Genomic DNA, 20460 nt, shown 5'->3' with positions numbered 1-20460 from the left:
CCTAATGATTGATATCTCATTGTGGTTCTCATTTGCATTTCCCTAGTGAGTAGCGAGTGATGTTGAACATCATTTTATATGTTTATTGATCATCTGTATATCTTCTTTGGAGAAATTCATTTCAAGTCCTTTATCCATTTCTGAATTTTGTTGTTGTTGTTGTTGAGTTTTAGGAGTTTTCTCTACATTCTGGACATTAATTCCTTGTCAGATATATGATACCCTCAGATTGTGAGGGTTGCCTTTTCACTCTCTTGATATCCTCTAATGCTCAAAAGTTTTTAAATTTTTTGTTGTTGTTTTGTTTATGTTTTTGGTTTTTGGTGGCTGGCCACTACAGGGATTGAACCCAGGACCTTGATGTTATCAGCACCATGCTCTAACCAACTGAGCTAACTGGCCAGCCGCCAAAAAAAAAAGTCTTTAATTTTGATGTTTTTATGAAGTCTAATTTATCTAGTTTTTTCTTTTGTTGGCTGACTTATCTAAGAAATCTTTTTCAAATCCAATTATTGTGAGCTTTTAATGTTTTTTTCTGATGAGTTTTATAGTTATAGCTCTTACATTTAGATTTCAATCTATTTTGGGCTAATTTTTATATACAGTATAAGATTATGGTACAACTTCATTCTTTTGCATGTTGATATCTAGTTTTCTCAGCACCACTTATTGAAAAGATTATCCTTTTCCCATTGAGTGGTCTTGGCACCCTTGTTGAAAATCATTTGAAAGTTTATCTGAAGGTTTATTTCTGGGGTCTTTATTCTGTTGGTCTATAGATCTGTCATCATGCCAGTTCTACATTGTTTTGATTATTGTAACTTTTTATTAAGTTTTGAAATTAGGGAATGTAAATCCTCCAACTTTGTTTTTCTTTTTAAAGATTGTTTTGACCATTAGGGGTCCCTTGACATTCCTTGTGAATTTTAGTATGCATTTTTCTATTTCTGCAAGAAATTTCTTTGGGATTTTGATAGGAATTGCATTGAATTGGTCAATCACTTGGGTAGTGTAAGGGTACTTCAAAAAGTTTGTAGAAAAATGGATTTAAAAGATAATATGAATCCTTACGTGAACTTTTGAAAACCCCTTGTATTGGCACCTTAAGAATATTAAATCTTCTATTTCATGAACATGGGATATTTTTTATTTACATTTTTAAAATCTCTTTCAGCAATATTTTGTAGTTTTCAGTGTACTAGTCTTCTTTTACCTCCTTGGTTAAGGTTAGTCCTAAATATTTTATTCTTTTTGAGGCTATTATAAATGGAATAATTTTCTTAATTTCCTTTTTGGATTATTCATTGTTGGTGTATAGAAACAATTATTTTTGTGTGTTAATATTGTATCTTGTAAATTTGTTGAATTTGTTTATTAGTTTTAACGGTCGTTTTGTGGTTGTTTAGGGTTTGATCATGCCATCTGTGAACTTAGGTAATTTTACTCCTTCCTTTCCAATTTTGATGCCTTTTATTATTATTTTTTCTTGTCTAATTACTTTGGTTAGAATGTCCAATACTATATTGAATAGAAGTCACAAAAGTGAGCATCTTTGTTTTGTTCCTGATCTTAGGGGGAAAGCTTTCAGTTTTTTACCACTGAGTATGCTGTTAGCTGTGGGTTTTTCACATACTGCTTATCATGTTGAGGAAGTTTCATTTTATTCTTAATTTGTTGAGTGTTTTTTTTCTTGAAAGTGTATTGAATTTTGTCAAATGCTTTTTCTGCATCTATTGAGATGATCATGTGGGGTTTTTTCCTTTATTCTGTTAATGTGGTATATTATTCTGATTTATTTTTGTATGTTGAACCATCCTTGTATTCTAGGAATAAATCCCACTTGGTCAAGGTGTATAGGGATACTTTAAAAAGTTTATGGAATAATTTGTATTATTTTTTAATTCCAATTTCCATGACCTTTTTGGAGTACCCTCATATAACCCCTTTTTTGGGGCAGGGGGGCTGGCCAGTATGGGGAGCCAAACTCTTGACTTTAATGTTATCAGCCCTGTGCTCTAACCAACTGATCTACCTTGCCAGCCCCCTTGTATAACCCTTTTAACATGCTGCTGAATTCAGTTTGCTGGTATTTTGCTGAGGATTTTTATATCAATATTCCTGAGGAATATTGGTCTGTAGTTTCTTTTATTTTTGTTGGCTTTGGTGTCAGGGTAATGCAGGCCTTATAGAATGAGTTAGGATGTGTTCCCTCCTCTTTAATTTTTTGGAAGACTGTTTTTTTGGTTTTTTTTTTTTTAACCCGTTTGGAAGAATTCACCAGTGAAGCAAACTTGTGTAGGCCTTTACTTTGTTGGGAGGTATGTATACATTTTTAATTAACAGAGAATATGCAAACAATTACGTGTTATTTCCTATGTTATATGTTATACCTATAATTTAATTTAATTCTGATAATAATGATGAACAGTTTAGGTCTGTGTGTTACTTTCTTAGGGCTGCTGTTGTAGCAAATCACAAACTTCTTGGCTTAAAACAACAGAAATTTGTTATTTTACACTTGTGAAAGTTAGAAGTCTCAAATCAAGGTGTCACCAGAGTTTGTTCCTTCTAGAGTCTCCGAGGGAGAAACTGTCCCATGCCTCTCCCCTAATTCCTTGTGATACCTGGCAGTCTTTGGCATTTCTTGGGTTATAAGTACATCACTCTAATCTCTAGATATTTCATACTCTTTGCCTTCCTCTCTGTGTCTCTGTGTATCCTTGTTTGTTTCTTATAAAGACATTATCATTAGATTTAGGGTCTAACAGGATGGTCTCATCTTGATTCTTATTTTAATTACATCTTCAAAGATCCTATTTTCAAATAAGGTCACATTATTAAGGTTCGAGGAAGACATGAATTTGGGGGATACACTTAGTAACCCACTGTAGTTCTCCCATTGCACCCCAAAGTTGACAGCCCTTCCATGTGCAAAATGCATTCATCCCATTGCAACATCCCTTAAAGTCATAACCCATTTCAGTATCAACTCTAAATCCAAAATCTCATCCAAATATCATGAACTCAGAAAGTACCAAATCTCATCATTTAAATTAGTCATGGTTGAGACTCTGACTGTGATCCATTCTGGGGCAAAATTCTTCTCCATATGTGGATGTGTGAAACTAGAAAGCAAATTATCTTCTTCTAAAATACAATGATGGGACAAGCATGGGATAGACATTCCCTTTCCCACAGGGAGAAATTGGAAGGAATAAAGGGCTCACTGATTCCAAATCCAGAAGGGCAAATTTCACTTGGTTTTAAGGCTTCTAAAATACAATGATGGGACAAGCATGGGATAGACATTCCCTTTCCCACAGGGAGAAATTGGAAGGAATAAAGGGCTCACTGATTCCAAATCCAGAAGGGCAAATTTCACTTGGTTTTAAGGCCTGGGAATAGTTCTCTGAGGCTTGGTGCTCTGCCTTCTTGCTCTTAGGGGTGGTCCCACCCTCTTTGGTCTCTACCTTTGCATCCATGTCTCTGCCTTTGGAGTCATTTTCCCTTTTTCTTGAAGATTAGCATGTCTTTGCAGCTGAATAACTCTATTAGTCCATTTTCTGCTTATAGAATTTCAGGAGTCCAACATCCTTTCATTTCATCAAGTCTCTGTCCCTTTCAGTCCAAGATGGTAGTGTTTCTGCTGGTATAACATCCTAAGAAGCCTGTGGTCCTTCCATGTATGTCAAGGGAATCCTTGTCAGTAGACAACAGGGTTCTTCACAGATCCTACATCTATAATTCTTCTCTATTCTTGGCTCCTGCTGAGACGGTCAATTAGATTCATTAGTCACACAACTAATCTTTTCAGAAAAGGTTTTCTGGTCACACCCTTGGCCACTTCTCCAGAGTATGCTTTAGCATCATTTGCAATGTACATAAGCTGAGAATTTTCCAAATCATCAGGTGCTGGCTGCTTTTTGCTTAACAGTTTCTTCCTCAGTTGTACTCCAAGCAGCAAGGAGAAACCAATCTGTTTCTTTAATACTTTGCTTAGAAATCTCCTCAGTTACATAGCCAAGTTCAACACTTCCAAGTTCTACTTTCCACCCAATAGTAGAACATATTTCAGTCAACTTTTCTGCCACTTTATAACAAGGATTGCCTTTCCTCCATGGTTCAATACCATGTCCCTCATTTCCTTCTTGAGACCTCACCAGAAGCCCCTTTAACTTTCATACTTCCACCAACATTCTGTTCATGACGGTACAATCATGCACCACATAACTATGTTTTGGTCAGTGACTGACTACCTATATGACAGTGGTTGGAGCAATAGTCTATACCATATAGCCTAGGTGTGTAGTAAGCTTTACATCTATGTTTGCAATAAGTACATTCTATGATGCTCACAGAGTGACAAAATTGCCTAGGACACATTTCTCAGAATGTATACCTGTGTAGCAGTGCATGACTGTATATGTATTCTCTAAGGTGATAGAAGCTTTTTCTGCCATCCTCTTCACTTCCTTCTGAGCTCTCACCAGAATTACTTTAACATCTCAATGTCTACAAACAGTCTCTTCAAGGCAATCTAGACATTCTATTTTTAGATATCTGTTACAGCAACATCCCTTGGTACTTACTGGTACCAAAATCTGTATTAGTTCCCCAGGACTGCCATAACAAATTAGTACAAACTTTGTGGCTTAACACAGCAGAAAATTTATTTTCTCACAATTTTGGAGGCCCAAAGTTCCAGAATCAAGATGTCAGCATGGGGCCGGCCCCGTGGCTCACTTGGGAGGGTCCGGCACTGGTAGCGCTGAGGCCGTGGTTTCGGATCCTATATAGGGATGGCCAGTGCGCTCACTGGCTGAGCATGGTGCAGACAACACCATGCTGAGGGTTGCAATCCCCTTACAGGTCAGGAAAAAAAAAAAAAAAAAAAAGATGTCAGCATGGCTCTGTTTGCTCCAAAGACTCTAGAGGAGAATCCTTCCTTGCCTCTTCCAACTTTGATGGCTCATGTTGTTCCTTGACTTACAGCAGCATAACTCCGATCTCTGCCTTCATTTACACATTCCTTTTCTCTTTGTCTCTGTGTGTCCTTCTCTATCTCTTATGAAGGCATCTGACTGTATTTTGGGCCTTCTCTAATCTAATGTGATGTCGTGTTTATCTTTACCTTAATTACATCTGCAAAGACCCTATTTCCAATTAAGGTCATGTTCTGAGGTTCCAGGTGGACATGAATTTGTGTGTGTGTGTGTGTGTAAAGCAGGACGGGGGAGGGGGGAATACTACTCAACTCTCTACAGTCTCTTTTTAGGTAATTATATTATAAGTGGTGTAGTATGTTCTGCTTACAAATTTTGAACATTTTGAAGATTGTGAATAATTATATTTTATGAGATTATTTTACAAAATACTGATATTCTTAATGTTAAGATTTATATTAGAGAATGTTCAGTAGGGAAATCTCTTTTCATCTCAGATGTTATAATATATGTTAGAAGTAGGGGGCTATTTAGTTTGCCTTTGCTTTTTAATGGGGATATTGCTTATGTGGATGCACACACATATAACTAAAGTCCTGTCGACTTTAAGAAGTTTTTTACTGAGTACCTTTTCACAACAATGTGGTAAGATCCTAAATCACCTCTTTATTAGAATAGGGTGGTCTAATTGATTGGAATGAGTGTGTGAGATTAGATTTCCTTGAGATTTTGGGGTGTTTCAAGATTGACTCTAAAATGTTGTGTGTGTTTTCTGTTGCTTATAATGGAATACCTGAAACTGGATAAATGATAAAGAAACAGAATTTATTTCTTATAGTTTTGGAGGCTGAGGTGAGGGCTGCCTTCTTGTTAGGAACTCTCTATAGAGTCCTTTGGCAATGCAGAGTATCACATAATGAGGCTGAGCAACAGTGTGCTAAGGTGCTTCTTTCTCTCCTTATAAAGATGGTAGTGCCACTTCCATGATAACCTATTCATACATTAACCCATTAGTCCATGAATGTGCGCATAGCCATCATGGTCAAATCACTTCTTAAAGGCTCCACCTTTCAAATACCATGTTGGGGATTAAGCTCCAACATGAGCATGGGGGGGACATTTGAACCATAACATAGCAAATGTTTGTGAGTAGTTCAAATGTTTAAGTAACTCAGAGGAAAAAATGTTTTTATGAATAGCAGAAATATAATTTAATCATGTTTGGTTGAGTCTTCCAATCAGGTGCGATTGTTAATATCAAGCATAGTGCCTGTAAATAAATAAAAGAATATATTTAAGCAGACTGTTGTCACAGAGAGAAAACCACTTTTAAAGTTCCTAAGAGGGGAAAAAAGGTGGGTTATAAAGGGAGGAGACTGAATAAAACAAAAAATATGGAGACTGAATAAAACAAAAAATATGGGTTGATATAGAAATGCATTACAAAACAGAGGGAAGATAGATTGGCAGGAATGAGGAAGTATTAGAAAAAGTGAAATATACAAAGCAAAGGCAAAAGATAGGATAAGAGAAAGACTCTTAAGAGCAAAAGATGAGCAATGAATAGCTTGCTGTTAAATGGTAGAAGATTAATGTATCAGAGTTTCTTTCCACTTCAGTCAAGTTAATGGTAATTACTGGACAGTCATCATAGTCTTGATGTCATTTACTCAAGTCAATCTGGTTGTGTCATTTTGCCAGAAGAAAAAAGTAGGAGCCATTTTATGTGTTATTCATTAAATTTCAAATAAATATTTATATATTAATAAAATATTGATATGTGATATTGTAATTATATAAGATATAATTGTGTTTAAAGGTGAATATTCATATGTTATCTTCCTTTGAAGGCAGAAATTTGGTTTTTGGTGTAGACACTGAAGTCACATGCAAACGCATACAAAGCAAACTGCTCAAATAAAACTGGAGATTGAACATTTTTTTTCCCCTTAATCATAAGAAGTGATGTAGAATTATTGTAGTTGAATATGAGACAGGTTTTGACCTTCAGGTCAGTATCAAACACAATACAGGGTTTTGCCTTTGTCTCATAACTGGTTATGAGGATTTTTGGTAATATCATGTGCATTTCTCATATTCAGTAAATACCTGATTAACCGATTTTACACATAAGTATTATAAACTACTTCTCCACTGCCTTTTCATTCTTAAAATTAAATTCAGATATTCATGCTGACCTGTAGAAGTGAATGTTTATATCCTCTCTATTGCTTGCAAATTGTCTAGGTCTAAAAGAGTTTGATATATCAGTGTATATAGTATATGGCAATGATCACAATTCTTTCTAGGTTGATTGATACCATATAATCTGTTATGTCTCCCAATTAATTTCTTCTTCTACTTAAATTCTCTGATGCATAAAGGACTTTAATGTTCTTTTTTTAAAAAATTGTTTTGTCCAAAGTGTCATCAAATATCTGAACTCAAAGTCCCATTGACTCACTAAGAGAAAGATACACCTTAACTGATGGATATTTAGTCATATTATATACTAATTCAACGCAACATGGGTAAGAGAAGCCTTCATCTAATATAATTTTGATTTTTTGCTGTAGGAGTCCTGAAACCATGGATCACCCACATCTACTTTGAGAGATGCTTTAGATTTTTTTTCTGGAAGCCCTGAAACTACCCTAAACTTGTATGTGTTGTAGAACAAATCTATGGTAAGTGGGCTTTTTTCCCTCCTTTTTCTTCTGTCGGTTTCAGGTTCAAGTTAAGTCTTATGACTGTTGTAATGCTGCTCCCTGCTGGACACAGTGTAATTTTCTAAGGTTGGCACTTAATAGATGGGCGAATAACTGGTTAGCTATATAGACCCTCTAAGGAGAGGAACCATTGGCTGCATTCATAAAAAACCAGCAGCATACAACAAAAGTAACTCTTGTTATCATAATAGATATAATGATGCTATACCATTGCCATCATGTTGGTATCTGGAGCCTGATGAGAATGCTGATAGTGTTGTTTGTAAATTTCATTGTCTGCCTCCTGTTTAGTGGCATCTAAAAGTCGTAGCAAACATATATTGAAGGATGTAGGTGGTAGACCTTTTAGGATTTTCTGTATTGTGTTTGCTTTTTTGTAATGTAATTCAGTTTACTGTTATCATGATGTCTTTTGTAATAATTTCAATTACCTGTACTTTTGCTTTTCCAAAGGAAATATTTAAAAGTGCTCCTGTATAATTAAAATTAAACAATGTCCGATCTATTTTGAATGAATCATCCTATGTTACATTTTATTCAGTGGACTTTAAATAACTTTTTTTGTATATCTACCGTATAATCAAGCTATCATGTTTTCTAGTACACACAGTGAACCATACATACACAGAATGACACTGGGTCGGACCTATCACGAACTGGCCATTGTACTCATATACATACACATGTGCTCCCAAAATTGATTTTAAAAATGTGTGAGAATTAAAAGTGTTTCTTCCTATCTTTGAGCTAAAATAATATATTTTTTGCAGTGCAGTCTGCATAAAATTATGTGGGGTCTTATAGGTACAAAACTATGCTGTCCACCCTAAGTGAATCATTGTGCAGTATATGCATATATTAAAAAAAACACGCTGTACCTGACAAATATGTACAAATTAATGTTAAAAAAGTTATTACCTGGATATGATTTGGATTTTTTAAAAAAGTGAATAAACATTTTCTTGAAAAGAAGAAAAAGTGACCGAAACAACATTGAGCGGCTGAACAAAGATCTAGCAGAATATCTGATCTTAAAGAGTTTTAAAGGCTTGATATGTATATATTTTTTGTAGCTATTGGGAAAGTCTGTGAAATCACTCTTAATTAGGATTGTGGAGAATTAGGCATAGTAACATTTCTTTATTAATAAAATATTGCAATAAAAATTAGAAATGTAGACCAAGAAAATTCTTAGCAAGAAGAATCCTTTCTTCTTTCTCTGTAAAGATATATTAATATTATTTCAGAAAATATGTGATTTTAAACTTTTCTATTATAAAATATAACACGATGTAGAAGCATATATGTACAATACTATGAATAATTACATAATAATTGTATAGCAAACATCCATGTAACCATAGAGCATTACTGGTATCCCAAAAGCCCTTCATATAGTCTCCCTTTTCTTTAAAGGTAAGCAATATCCTGCCTTTTGTGGTAATTATTTATAATTTTCTATGTAATTTTATCACTTTCATATGTCTGCCTTAGCAATACATTTACTTTTTGCATCTTTTTAATGTTTATAGAATCTTCCTTTACTCAACATTATGTTTTGAAGAGTCATCCAGATAGTTGCATGTAGTTTTATTTCATTCATTTTCATTATTATGCGTTATTCCTTTGGATTGAATATGCCAGAATTTATCCATTCTACTGTTGGTAGATATTTGGGCTGTGTCTGAAGTTTGGCTATAATAAACATCATTGTCATCAATGTTCTTTTACAGATATCCTGATTATATATCATGTGTTGTTTTTTTTAATCTGTTAAATGATGACAAGTGATTTATTTTCAGGTTAGAAAATATTTAACTTAATATCACAAGATAATTGATTATAGTGATATTTTAATTGAATTTCAATGACTATATGAGAAATTTGTTATATCCTGACAATAACAAATATTAAATGCTGGAAAAGATTCTGAAGTGAAATGTCTTCTACTGTGGGCCTTAAATATATAGCAAAGTGACATATAATTTGAGATAGTTTAAATATAGTATACATATATAGTAACAATATAGATATACATATAGGACCTAATATACATATAGGGCCTTTGCTTTACTTTTTTAGCACACTCTGTTTACTAACATGTCATATTTTCTATGACCTGTTAGTAAACAGAACACTTTATTGATGAAGAATCTAGAAGAGATTGAGTCACTTGAACACCATCATTTAGCAAGTTGGAGCAAGAAAACCAGACTAACGTGTTTACTGGCCGTCACAAACTTAAAGTAAACAAAATGAAATCAGGACATTTTCTTGAATGTGTCTAGTCATTAAGGTGGAAATTTGCCTGAATAGCTTTCAGAAATTAGCAGATTTTCTTTTGGCTATTAACCAAGAACTAGCTTATGGCTTAGCACAGGGAGTTATATGTTTCAAGCCCCTGAAATATTATTGCATCTTATCACAGATCATCTTCCAAAAGGCAGCCATAGTACATTCTAATTTTAAGTGGGTAATTTTTGAGTACTTCATGTGTTGGGGTATTACTAACAAATGGTATATTCCTCATCTCTTCTGTATAACCAAATCTTATCCTTTTATGTGCCAAATTTGTTTTGTATAAATATTTTTCTAAAATATAAAATTTACATCTCTGTTTTCTTAAACACAATAAATTTCAAGTTTTTTGTTTGTTTATTTATGGCTCAGAGCTTTCATTGTGAACATCAGTCATTTTACAGGGCTAAAAGAGAGTGATTTCCTAAGAAACCATTATATTGTGTTGGACCCTTTTCTCCTAAGTTGTCTTAGACTGAGAACCTGTTATGTCCTGGATGTACTTGTGATGTGTTTTTTTGTTTTGTTTTACTTTTCTTAGTTAATTTTTGCCTTTTTTGACAGTATAACTCTACTGACATTTAAAATCAAAGCATTTGCCTTTCATTATATATTACTTAGGTTAGAGCCTATATGGTTCTGCATCATCTACTGACTAAGGGCATGGAATGTGTGGCAGCTTTTTAAAACTTACTTTGGGGTCACCAACTAGTCTAGACACTTTGTTTCACGGTATTGAGGTGATCTCACAACTGATATCTGAATGACTGAAATGCAACATAGATTCATATTTACAGTATATCCTTATTTGGGGAATAAAAATTATCAGTTACATGTTTTCTTATGAAACAGTTATAGTCATGTTGAAACTGGATTCCTTCAAACAGCAAGTCCAATGGACTCAAGTGTTTGTTTTCTAATTATTAAATATTTGGTAGGATAGAAATTGTAATAAAAATAATGTATTAGGTGACATTGCCTATTGCAAATGGCAACCACTTTTTAAATTATAACTTTTAAAGGAAAATATAGAAGTAACACAGATTTGGTTTTATGAAAACATTTAAGTGTTTCAGGAAAACATTTATTTAAAAGTGAAATGCATTTGACTGCTTATCTGATTATAAATTACTGAATATTAATTAAAAAAACTTGAATAGGGAGTATATGTGTTTTTACGTCATAAGAGATATTGGGAAGAAAAATAATTGGGTTGCTATCTCAGCACATTAGGCATCAATATGATAATTTACTGTGTCAAGGGTTTTTTTAATTTGAAAATTTATTTACTTTTAAACTTACTAAGTTAACAAACTTTACAGATGCATTTGAGAAAAAATAAAGAGCTTCACGTGAGAACATTTTTGAAAACTGCCTGATGAACAAAGTATTTTAGAGACTCAAGGAGGGGAATAGGATACATCTGAGATTCATATGTGGCAGAAGTGCAAAATGACAACCCTGTGGAAGGCAAATAGGCAATTCTAGAAAAAGACCAATGCATTTACCTCTTGTCACAGTACCAATTTTGGGAATTTATTACGGATATACTTGTGTACTTATAAAATAACATGTACAGGTGTTTTAATGTAGTTTTGTTTGTAGTAGCAAAGGATTGGAAACACCCCTAATATCTATCCATAAGGTACTGGTTAAATGAACAGTGGCATATCTGTTGAATGAAATACTCTGCAGCTATATTAAAAGAAAAAAAAGAGGATGTTCTTTATATGCAGATTTGTAAAGTTTTCCCACATACATTGTTGTTTGAAAAAAGTAGAGTTCAAAATAGAATCTAGAAGAGTATACAAAATCTAAGTCCTTTCTTGAGATGGAGAGGAAAATGGGGTAGATGGGACTTTTTTACTGTATATCTTTCAGATTAGTTTTAATTTTTGAATATGTTAATGTGTTACTTGGTAAAAATAGTTTTATTTATAAATCAAATGAAGTGAAAGAAAGGGGTAAACATGCTATGTTTACTGTATACTTAGCCATTTTTATTCCTTTATCCCCAGAACCTGGCAGATAACAGTGAATAAATGTTTGTTATATGAGTACAAATGAAAAATGAACTCTATAATCTTTGCATGATTTTTTTAGCTTATTTCTTAACGTATCTTTCCAATATGAGAAAAAAGTATTATAAATTATGTGTTGATTTCATTACAGTAATGAGGGAAAATAAGTGGGAGATATGAACTGTATAGCTTATTATCAGATTATCATGAAGTTTCATTTAATTTGTATGATATTGATATTAAAGAGTAAATTATATTTTCTTTACTTCATTGAAAAAAGTAAAATGAACATTTTCAATGGATACCTATTAAATTAGGTAATGAGCTTTTATGATTAACAAACGAAAGCTTATGAAATTTGAGGGCAAGGGGGAAAACGGCAAACATATATTCTATATATTGCCTTATGTTCTGTTCTACTTTAGTTTCCTGTGTGAGGGCAGATTTTCAGTACTGAGACTTTTAAAAGTTCTGTCATAGTAGCAGAAGCAGTTACTCATAACACAAAGATCAGATATCTCTGAAAATATGATTGGGGGGAATAGGGGTTCAGATATCTCTGAAAATATGACTTGGGGGTTGTAGGGGGGAATAATGGGTGAATAGCTGTTGCTCCTCCGTTAATAAGAGTCCTGGAACTTATCTCACCTATGAAGTTGGAAATTTTGTTATTCAGATATATGTTATAAGAACTGTCAGTTTTCTCCTTCAGATTATATACTTGTCATTTGTTCCCAAATTTCTTATGACAAGGATTTTGTCCTTTGTATATTTGTGTATTTGTATGTGAAACTGCCTTTTTTTTTTTAAAAGAAAGCTATATACAGAAAAGTGCACATAAGTGCATAGCTTAATGAATTTTTCATGAGCCCAATACACCCATATAACCAGCAACCAGATAAAGAAAAAGAACATTATCAGCACTCCGGAAAACACCTTCATGCTCTCTTCTAGTCATTATTTCTCCTCCCCCAACAAGGATAACCACTATCCTCACTTTCAATAGCACAGATTGTTTTCCTTGTTTTTATATTTTTTATATAGAATTATACAGTATAACTTTTTCTGTCTGATTTCCTTTGTTCAACGTTATGTCTTGAGAGTCATCCACATGGTTGCATGTAGCTGTAGTTTATTTTCATTGCAGCATTCCATTATGTGAATATATTGCAACTATTATTTATCCATTCCTTAGTGGACATTTGGATGGTTTCCATATGAACATTCTAGTACATATCCCTTGAATAATATATGAACATGTTTCTTTTGGTGACATGTTTAGGAGCAAATATACTGGATCATAAGTATGTATATGTGCAGCTTTAATCAATATTGCTAAACAGTTTCTATAATGGTTGTAGCAGTTTATATTATATATAGTATGGGAAAGTTCTGATTGCTCCACGTGTTCTCCAACACTTGATTTTTTTCCCATCTTTCCCATTTTTCAAATTCTGGTGGGTATAAAGTAATAAATTGTTAAGGTTTGAATTTATAGTTTCCTGATTATTAAGAAGTTGAGCACCTTTTCATATGTATATTGGCTATTTGGTTATCTCTTGTGAAGTGCCTGCTCAACTCTTTCACCTACTTTTCTTTTGGGTTATCTGTCTTTTTCTTTGATTTGTAGGAGTTTTTTATATATTCAAAATATGAGTCCTAAATTGCATTTTGAATAGTATTACAACTATTTCTCCCATTCTGAGGTTTGTCTTTTCACTCTCTTAGTAGTGCTTTTGATGAATATAAGTTTATGACTTTAAAGTAGTCTAGTTTAGTTGTTTTTACATCTTGTTTAAGAAATATTTGTCCACTCCAAGGATGTTTTATGTTCTAAGTTTTCCTCTAAAAGTGTTTTTGTTTTACCTTTTAGAGCTATAATTTTAGACTGTGTTTTCACATTATGCAATTATGCTGTGCTTTCTGGACTCAAGAATCTGTATCTGGAGACAGAGAAAAAGGAGGTGGACTTAGGTTAATGACCATAATTATGTACTTTCTACAAAATACTCCCTTACGAAAATGATGTGTTTATCCATGCTTATCTTATGTGCTGTTTTAATGTCCTGTTTTGTTTTATTTGTTTAAAAGGAGAGTCTACTAGATTATTCAGGGAGGAATTCCTGGGGTAGGAAAATAAGTGTTATGATTTTCAATATTTTTAACAATACAGTATTCATAAATATATTTATCTATGAAATATAAAATTTTGTAAAGTATTTAGAGACAAAGTCAGTTACCTCATTTGGGCATAATTCACTCTGTTAAAACTTAGGATATTACATATACATTTTAATAATTGAGGGGAAGATTAGGCTTTAACTTTTGTCACCAAAGCAATAGAAAATGCTAGCTAGTACATTTGAAAATTATATTTTATAAGCATCTTTTAAATTATTTATATAGGGTTTCTTTTGATCATCCATTTTTGTGCAAGTTGTAAACATTTATGAGGCCTTCAATTATACTTCTTATTGTTCAGAAATATTTTCCCTATGTGTTCTGATTATGTGCTATTATTTAATGAGGGTACTTCAAAAAGTTCATGGAAAAATAGCATCAAAAGATAATACGAATCTTTCCATTAACTTTTTGAGGTATGCTTGTGGAGAACTCGATATTCCCTGAGATTTTAGTTTTTGTCTTGTCAGTAATGTATATCATTAACTTCATGATTATTTTATTACTTAATTTTATATTTATATTTAATAATGAGAGTGATTGCCTATTTTGAAATGCATTTTGTCTCTGATCACAGTGCTGTAATTAAACAGAGGTGATTGTACTTGTTCTTCACTAAGCATTTAGATATTTTTCACTTGTCAACTACATTTTTTAGTTTAAAGCATCAAATTAAGTATTTTATCCTGGCTTTTATTTTAATTCATGCATTTAAAAACTGAAATTCAGATAAAAGAGTTTCAAAATAAATTCAGTATATTATTTATGAGTGGAGCAACACATTAGCATTGGGTTCACAATAGATCATATCGCTTTTATTCCATCTTACAAGCTTAGCAGCACAAACAGAATAATCAACATATTATTTGGCTGTCATCTGCTGAACAGAAACCAGAGATCACAAGGAGGTTTTCCCTAGCTGTGGTGATGGCCTTTTTGTTCCAAGCCCCCATCTGGGAGGGCCATGGTGTGTTATCATATGGAACGTGGGGTCTTCTGTAATCTGCTTAGCTGCACTGCAGTTTGAATCTTCATTCCATGTTTGTGTAATTTATAATTTTAATGAGACCATGGCTCTTGTGGGCTTTGAAATATATTAAAAGCTCTTTTGTGCATATGCTTTTGTTCTTGCTTAATAGGCTCAGTGTATTTAAAACTGATGAATTTTTATTCATGAATTTGGATGTCTGGAGATTAACTTTGAACTGAATATCATTGCACTCATCTCTTTATGGTTAGAAAGTTTTTTTTGTTATTGTTAATATTTTGTTTTGCTTATGTGTATTGTGTTTGTGTGTATGTGTGTGAATGTCTGATTCTTGTAACCAGAAAAGGAATAAAATTATATAATCTTTAAAGGCTAGAAAAAAGGGGCATGGTCAGGTTATAAAGAATTGATTTAAATTTTATCATTTATTTACTGATACCCATATTTCATCTTTAGTGTTAGTATTTTAGATAGATAATATAAAGGAGTAATTATGAAAAAGCAACTTTTAAATGTGTTAATACCCTAAATGCTTTTGTTTGTATTGAAATCATATTCCAATGTGTGATAAAGATAGACTTTGTGTTTTAATTGTATAATATCAGTTGTCTGTGGTCATCTAAGTTAGTTATCACATTTCTTGAATTGAATTAGGTATATGTTTCATGTTTTAACTATTTTCAGTTTTCCTTTTTCTATAAAATCCTTTTTATTAAAAGATTTAAAAAAAACTCCATTGATGGATATGATGAAAAGACTAATAGAAAAGCAGCTTACTAGTAATTTATAAAATTGATCTATTTAATTTTCTAACATTTTGAAATATGCTAAATGCATCAAATCTATAGTTATTACTTAAATGTACTATATTTTAAAAATTTGACTATAATAAACTGTGTACCACCACAGAACAAAATCATGGCCCTTTCTAGATCCAGACATGTTTGAAGTTGCTGTCTATTGAGCTCACTGAGGGGGCAACACACAGACCTCACTAGTCTTTTATAAAGTTGTTTGAGAGGCAGTTTTTTAAAAAAACCTGTATTTACTCTATTTTGTAACTAGAACACATCATTCTTCTTTGGTATATGATGGTCAGCAATTTGGCAGTTCCCCTTTTCTCCTACCACTACCCTTAAGCTAGAATTATGAAATAGAGGCTAAAATGACAGGATTTTATACTTTGTTTACTAAGCTTACCTATCAGATTTGACACTGGAGTGTTTGTTCTTATGTAACAACCCTCTACTTGAATATTTTTATTAGTTGTACAATTTCATTTAGCTTAGGAACTATTACTGAGAACTGTATGATCTGTTAAAGCAGTGATGTTCAATAGAAATAAAATGTGAATCACTTATGCATTTTATTTAACCAACTATAGTCAAAATATTATCTTTTCAATATGTAATCAATATAAAAATTATTAATAAAATATTTTGCTTTTCCTCTTTTTGTGTTGTCTTCAAAGTCCAGTATGTATTTTATAATTACAGTACATGTCAATTTGGACTATCGCATTTCAGGTCCTCAATAGCCACATGGAGCTAGTGGTTACCTTTTTAGACAGTGTGGCTCTAAAGTATTACACAGGCATCACAAAATATCATAACAAAAATATGTATTTTTTGCATTCCTTCTATTTTTCCAGTAAAGTCCTACTCAAGGTAATCAAAGAATATTCATGTGCTATGTGATTGAAATTGCAGTGTGTTTTCATAGCTCTGCCACTGATACCGTTGGTATCTATCTGTCTAGTACATAAACTCAGGATGATGTCACCGTACTCCTGCATACCTATCAGATATTGTGTAGATATTCTTGAAGATATTGTGATGATGAGGAGGTAATGGCTAATGTAATGGATGTGGAGTATTCTTCAAAAATTGTAGACAAATCAAACTTATCAAGAAAGCCATTTCAAGTACACTGAGGAGCTTAGTTTTACAAGAATCCCATGGCAAGTCTTGATAGCTTTTTTTTTTTTTAAGATAAAGCTAAGAACTTCTCTTCACATCTTTCGAATTTTTCTGTACAGGTGTTGGTGAGAATGTTTATGAATCTCTCTTTTTATATAAGTTTGCCTAGAGCTGGTATTGCTGTAAACTTCTTGGGAAAAAAAATAAAGCTGATTAAAAACATCATTTTCTAAATATTTGTAGGATTCTATACATTTAAAATGCTCTGTACATAATCAAATATGAGGAGAGATTACTTCACTGATTAGTATTTTAAAAACATATTTAAGAATTATAAAATCTTGAATTACAATTGATTTGAATTGACTCAAATATTTTAAAGTATAGTCATAAAGTTATCAAGATGATGTGTATAAAATACTGCAGGTGTACTTACTTTATAAAAAGTACAGACCTTCTTGGGTTACTTTTTCACTCAAGTATGGTTTAGAGAAAACCATATATTCATGAGATGTCTGAATTTTTCACATTTTTAAAATTTTGAGGGATATGACCTAATTTTTATATAATCTGATTTTTATGTAGATATTAGCTGATGCCTGTTGTATTCTTTGACTCATTTAAATTATTATTGACTACCCCTGTGACTTCTGCATTTAAAGTACTGGCACAAAATGTTAAACTGTTCTTTAAACAATACCTCTAGTTTCTTGGAGATGATAAATCCATTCATTGATTTCCTAATTTTATTATGTACACAGTCCATTGTAATCCAAGATTACAGCAAACAAGATGTTAATTTCTAGACATAATCTATGTACATTTCAATTACAGAGCATGATTGTTATAGAAACACAGAATAAAAAGGAATAACATTTGTGCTATCCTCACAGGAGCTGTCAATAAAAGATGTAATAGGGGATTTAGGAATCTGGAAATGGCCAACTAATTTATGTGAATCTATTTTATTTCAGCTAGAAGGACGAAGCTCTTTTTCGTCTGCACTGCATATTGTAGAGCACAGGCTGTCTATACAAAACCAGGCGGCTGCATATGGATAGTCCCTTGATATCATTCACTTGCTGTGTAATCTTATTATGCAAAGTTCTAATCTTCACCTAGAATGAATGCCTCTGGGTCAGAATATAGTCATATCAGGGTTTTTGAGGTCATGTTTTGTGATCCTTAGCTTATTCTTCTAAGTAGGGCTGGGATTTAAAGGGTATTCCCCAGATGCTAGGAGAGAGAGACAGCAGAACCTGCTGCCTTTTTGGAAGACAAGACCAACATGAGGTCCCTGGTAGGATTAAACTTGATTTGTAGCTGTAGGATTTTTTAACAGATGTATTATTGGACAGGGAATAGGGGGCCACCAGCACAGTAAAATTGAATCACGACTGGCATTCTCAGGGAGTTTGCTGCCTGCTATAACAGCAGCTGCATGTGGATTTGACTTCTTTCAGGTGAAGCGACTTCCAGTCATTTGGAAGGGATGGGATGAAAAGAAACCTTGGTGATAATTTTGATGTCTGCAAGATTTAGTACCAGTGTAATGGGATTACCGGTAACACCTTCACTGCAGAAAAAGCCACCTGGCGCTATAACTGGCAGCAACTGAGAACTAATCCTTTCCCATCTCTTGGATGTCATTTACGAAGCTCAAAGCAATTTCTGCCCTGCTAACTATGATTAATTTTATAAACAACAACAAAAATCAGGTGATTAAAGCAAAGAATATGCTTTTTATTATCTATAATATGTAACAATTTTTAAAAGCTATATGACTTAGAAATTATGTAAGACACACAAACTGTGAACTATGTATGATTCAAAATTTATTAAACTGCTAAGTAGAAAAATCAGTGATGCCTTTTGTACTTTTTCCAGTTGAGGGACATAAAGTATTTGCTACTGGTAAAGATTCATATTTGAGATTAAGTATTAATTTAAATAATTTTATATTCTTTTGGACATAAGGCCATTATCAAATTAATGAAAATGTCTATAGGTATAGGGAATTGAAATAATTCATTTTGTCATACATTTTACCTGTTTATGATTGCTTTGATTGCTGCTGATGAAATGTTTTTGATGAATAAAACATTTAATATAAAAATATGTACACACTTAACATTTTTGATAACTAACATAATGCTAGCTCAAACTGCTGATGGGAAAGTATGTGATCTTAAGGTGTAAAAGTCCTACAGTAGTTAATACTAGTACTGGATGACTTATTTTTAAAAATCAGTGATTCTTAGTCAAGTTTTCCTTTAGCACAAGGGGAGTTATTTGCTCTAGAATCAGTGCATTAGTGGATTGAATTTTTTAGCATTTTATTTCAGCTAAAAACTTTATCAAGTACTTTGTTTAGAGGTGTTAATTATTTTAATATTCTTCTCTTACACGATCCAGGATAAACTGAGAAAATGAAGTGAAATTATCCCATCAGTCACCCAAACAGTATGCAACATAACTGCCAAGACTAGAAAAGATAATTAGTGTTGTCAGTGTTATGATCCTAGAGTACTTAATTTTAAAATATTTATTCATACAACTTGATTTTTATCTTATGTTTTTTGATTTAGTGGCTTTATATTTTTAAAAATAGATTATAAAACCTCAGTCTAAATGTTTTTAAAGTTTAAAATTTTAACTAAAGATAGGTGACTAAAATATTTTCTTGAAATTATAAGAATAATTAAAATATAATTATCCATTTTATACATGGAGTATTAATGGACTTGTAGCCTTGGCTTATGTGTAGTACCTTTTATTGTATCCTACATAAGATATTTATTAGAATAATTAGCAAAGAAAATGTAATAAATTTATATAGAGTTCTTTCATCAAATCTTTCTAGCAAAACTTGTTATTCTTAATGGGTTTGATTTAACCGCCATTGTATTCCAAAATGTGTTTCTTCATTTTTGCCACATTTTAAATGAATAAATGAGGAACCTTAACAATATTTCTACTGAACTGTATTGTTAATTTATGAAGGACTTCTTTAGCCTTCTATTTGTATTTTTACTATTTGAATAATTGTTTATTTACAGTTCTATCACGATGAAATAAATGGGCTGAAATCTTTTTCTTATCTGCATAATATGATTATTTGTATTTTAAATTCAAATTATTTTACCATGTAGTTTATTATCTCAGGATAATTTTCTATGGTGGTTAATAATATTATATAATTATTTCTTTAAATAGCTTTCCTTTCAAAACAAAATTTGAAAACTTACTAAATTTGGTCAGTATTTACTTTTCTACTTTTTATTTAGCTATTTACTGAATGATTGTTGAGTTACTGTTTTTTCCTCCTCCATCCTAGGCATCATTCTGATTTGATTAGAGTTGGTTATCTTCTATGAGATG

General features: G+C 32.4%; 1 protein-coding gene across 4 annotated transcripts in view; it reads left to right on the top strand.

The window, feature by feature from the left end:
- Positions 1-20460, top strand: part of IMMP1L (inner mitochondrial membrane peptidase subunit 1) — an 81829-nt gene that overhangs the window by 9621 nt on the left and 51748 nt on the right. For all 4 annotated transcript variants that reach the window (XM_063094603.1, XM_063094601.1, XM_063094600.1 and 1 more), the window contains exon 2: positions 7520-7630. The gene's annotated coding sequence lies outside the window, so the exon portion shown is untranslated. The remainder of the gene's footprint in view (positions 1-7519; positions 7631-20460) is intronic.

This window comes from Cynocephalus volans, chromosome 4 (assembly GCF_027409185.1).
Source record: "Cynocephalus volans isolate mCynVol1 chromosome 4, mCynVol1.pri, whole genome shotgun sequence".
NCBI lineage: Eukaryota > Metazoa > Chordata > Mammalia > Dermoptera > Cynocephalidae > Cynocephalus > Cynocephalus volans.
The sequence above is the reverse complement of the archived record's forward strand: the minus strand, read 5'-3'. Positions and strand labels throughout refer to the sequence as shown.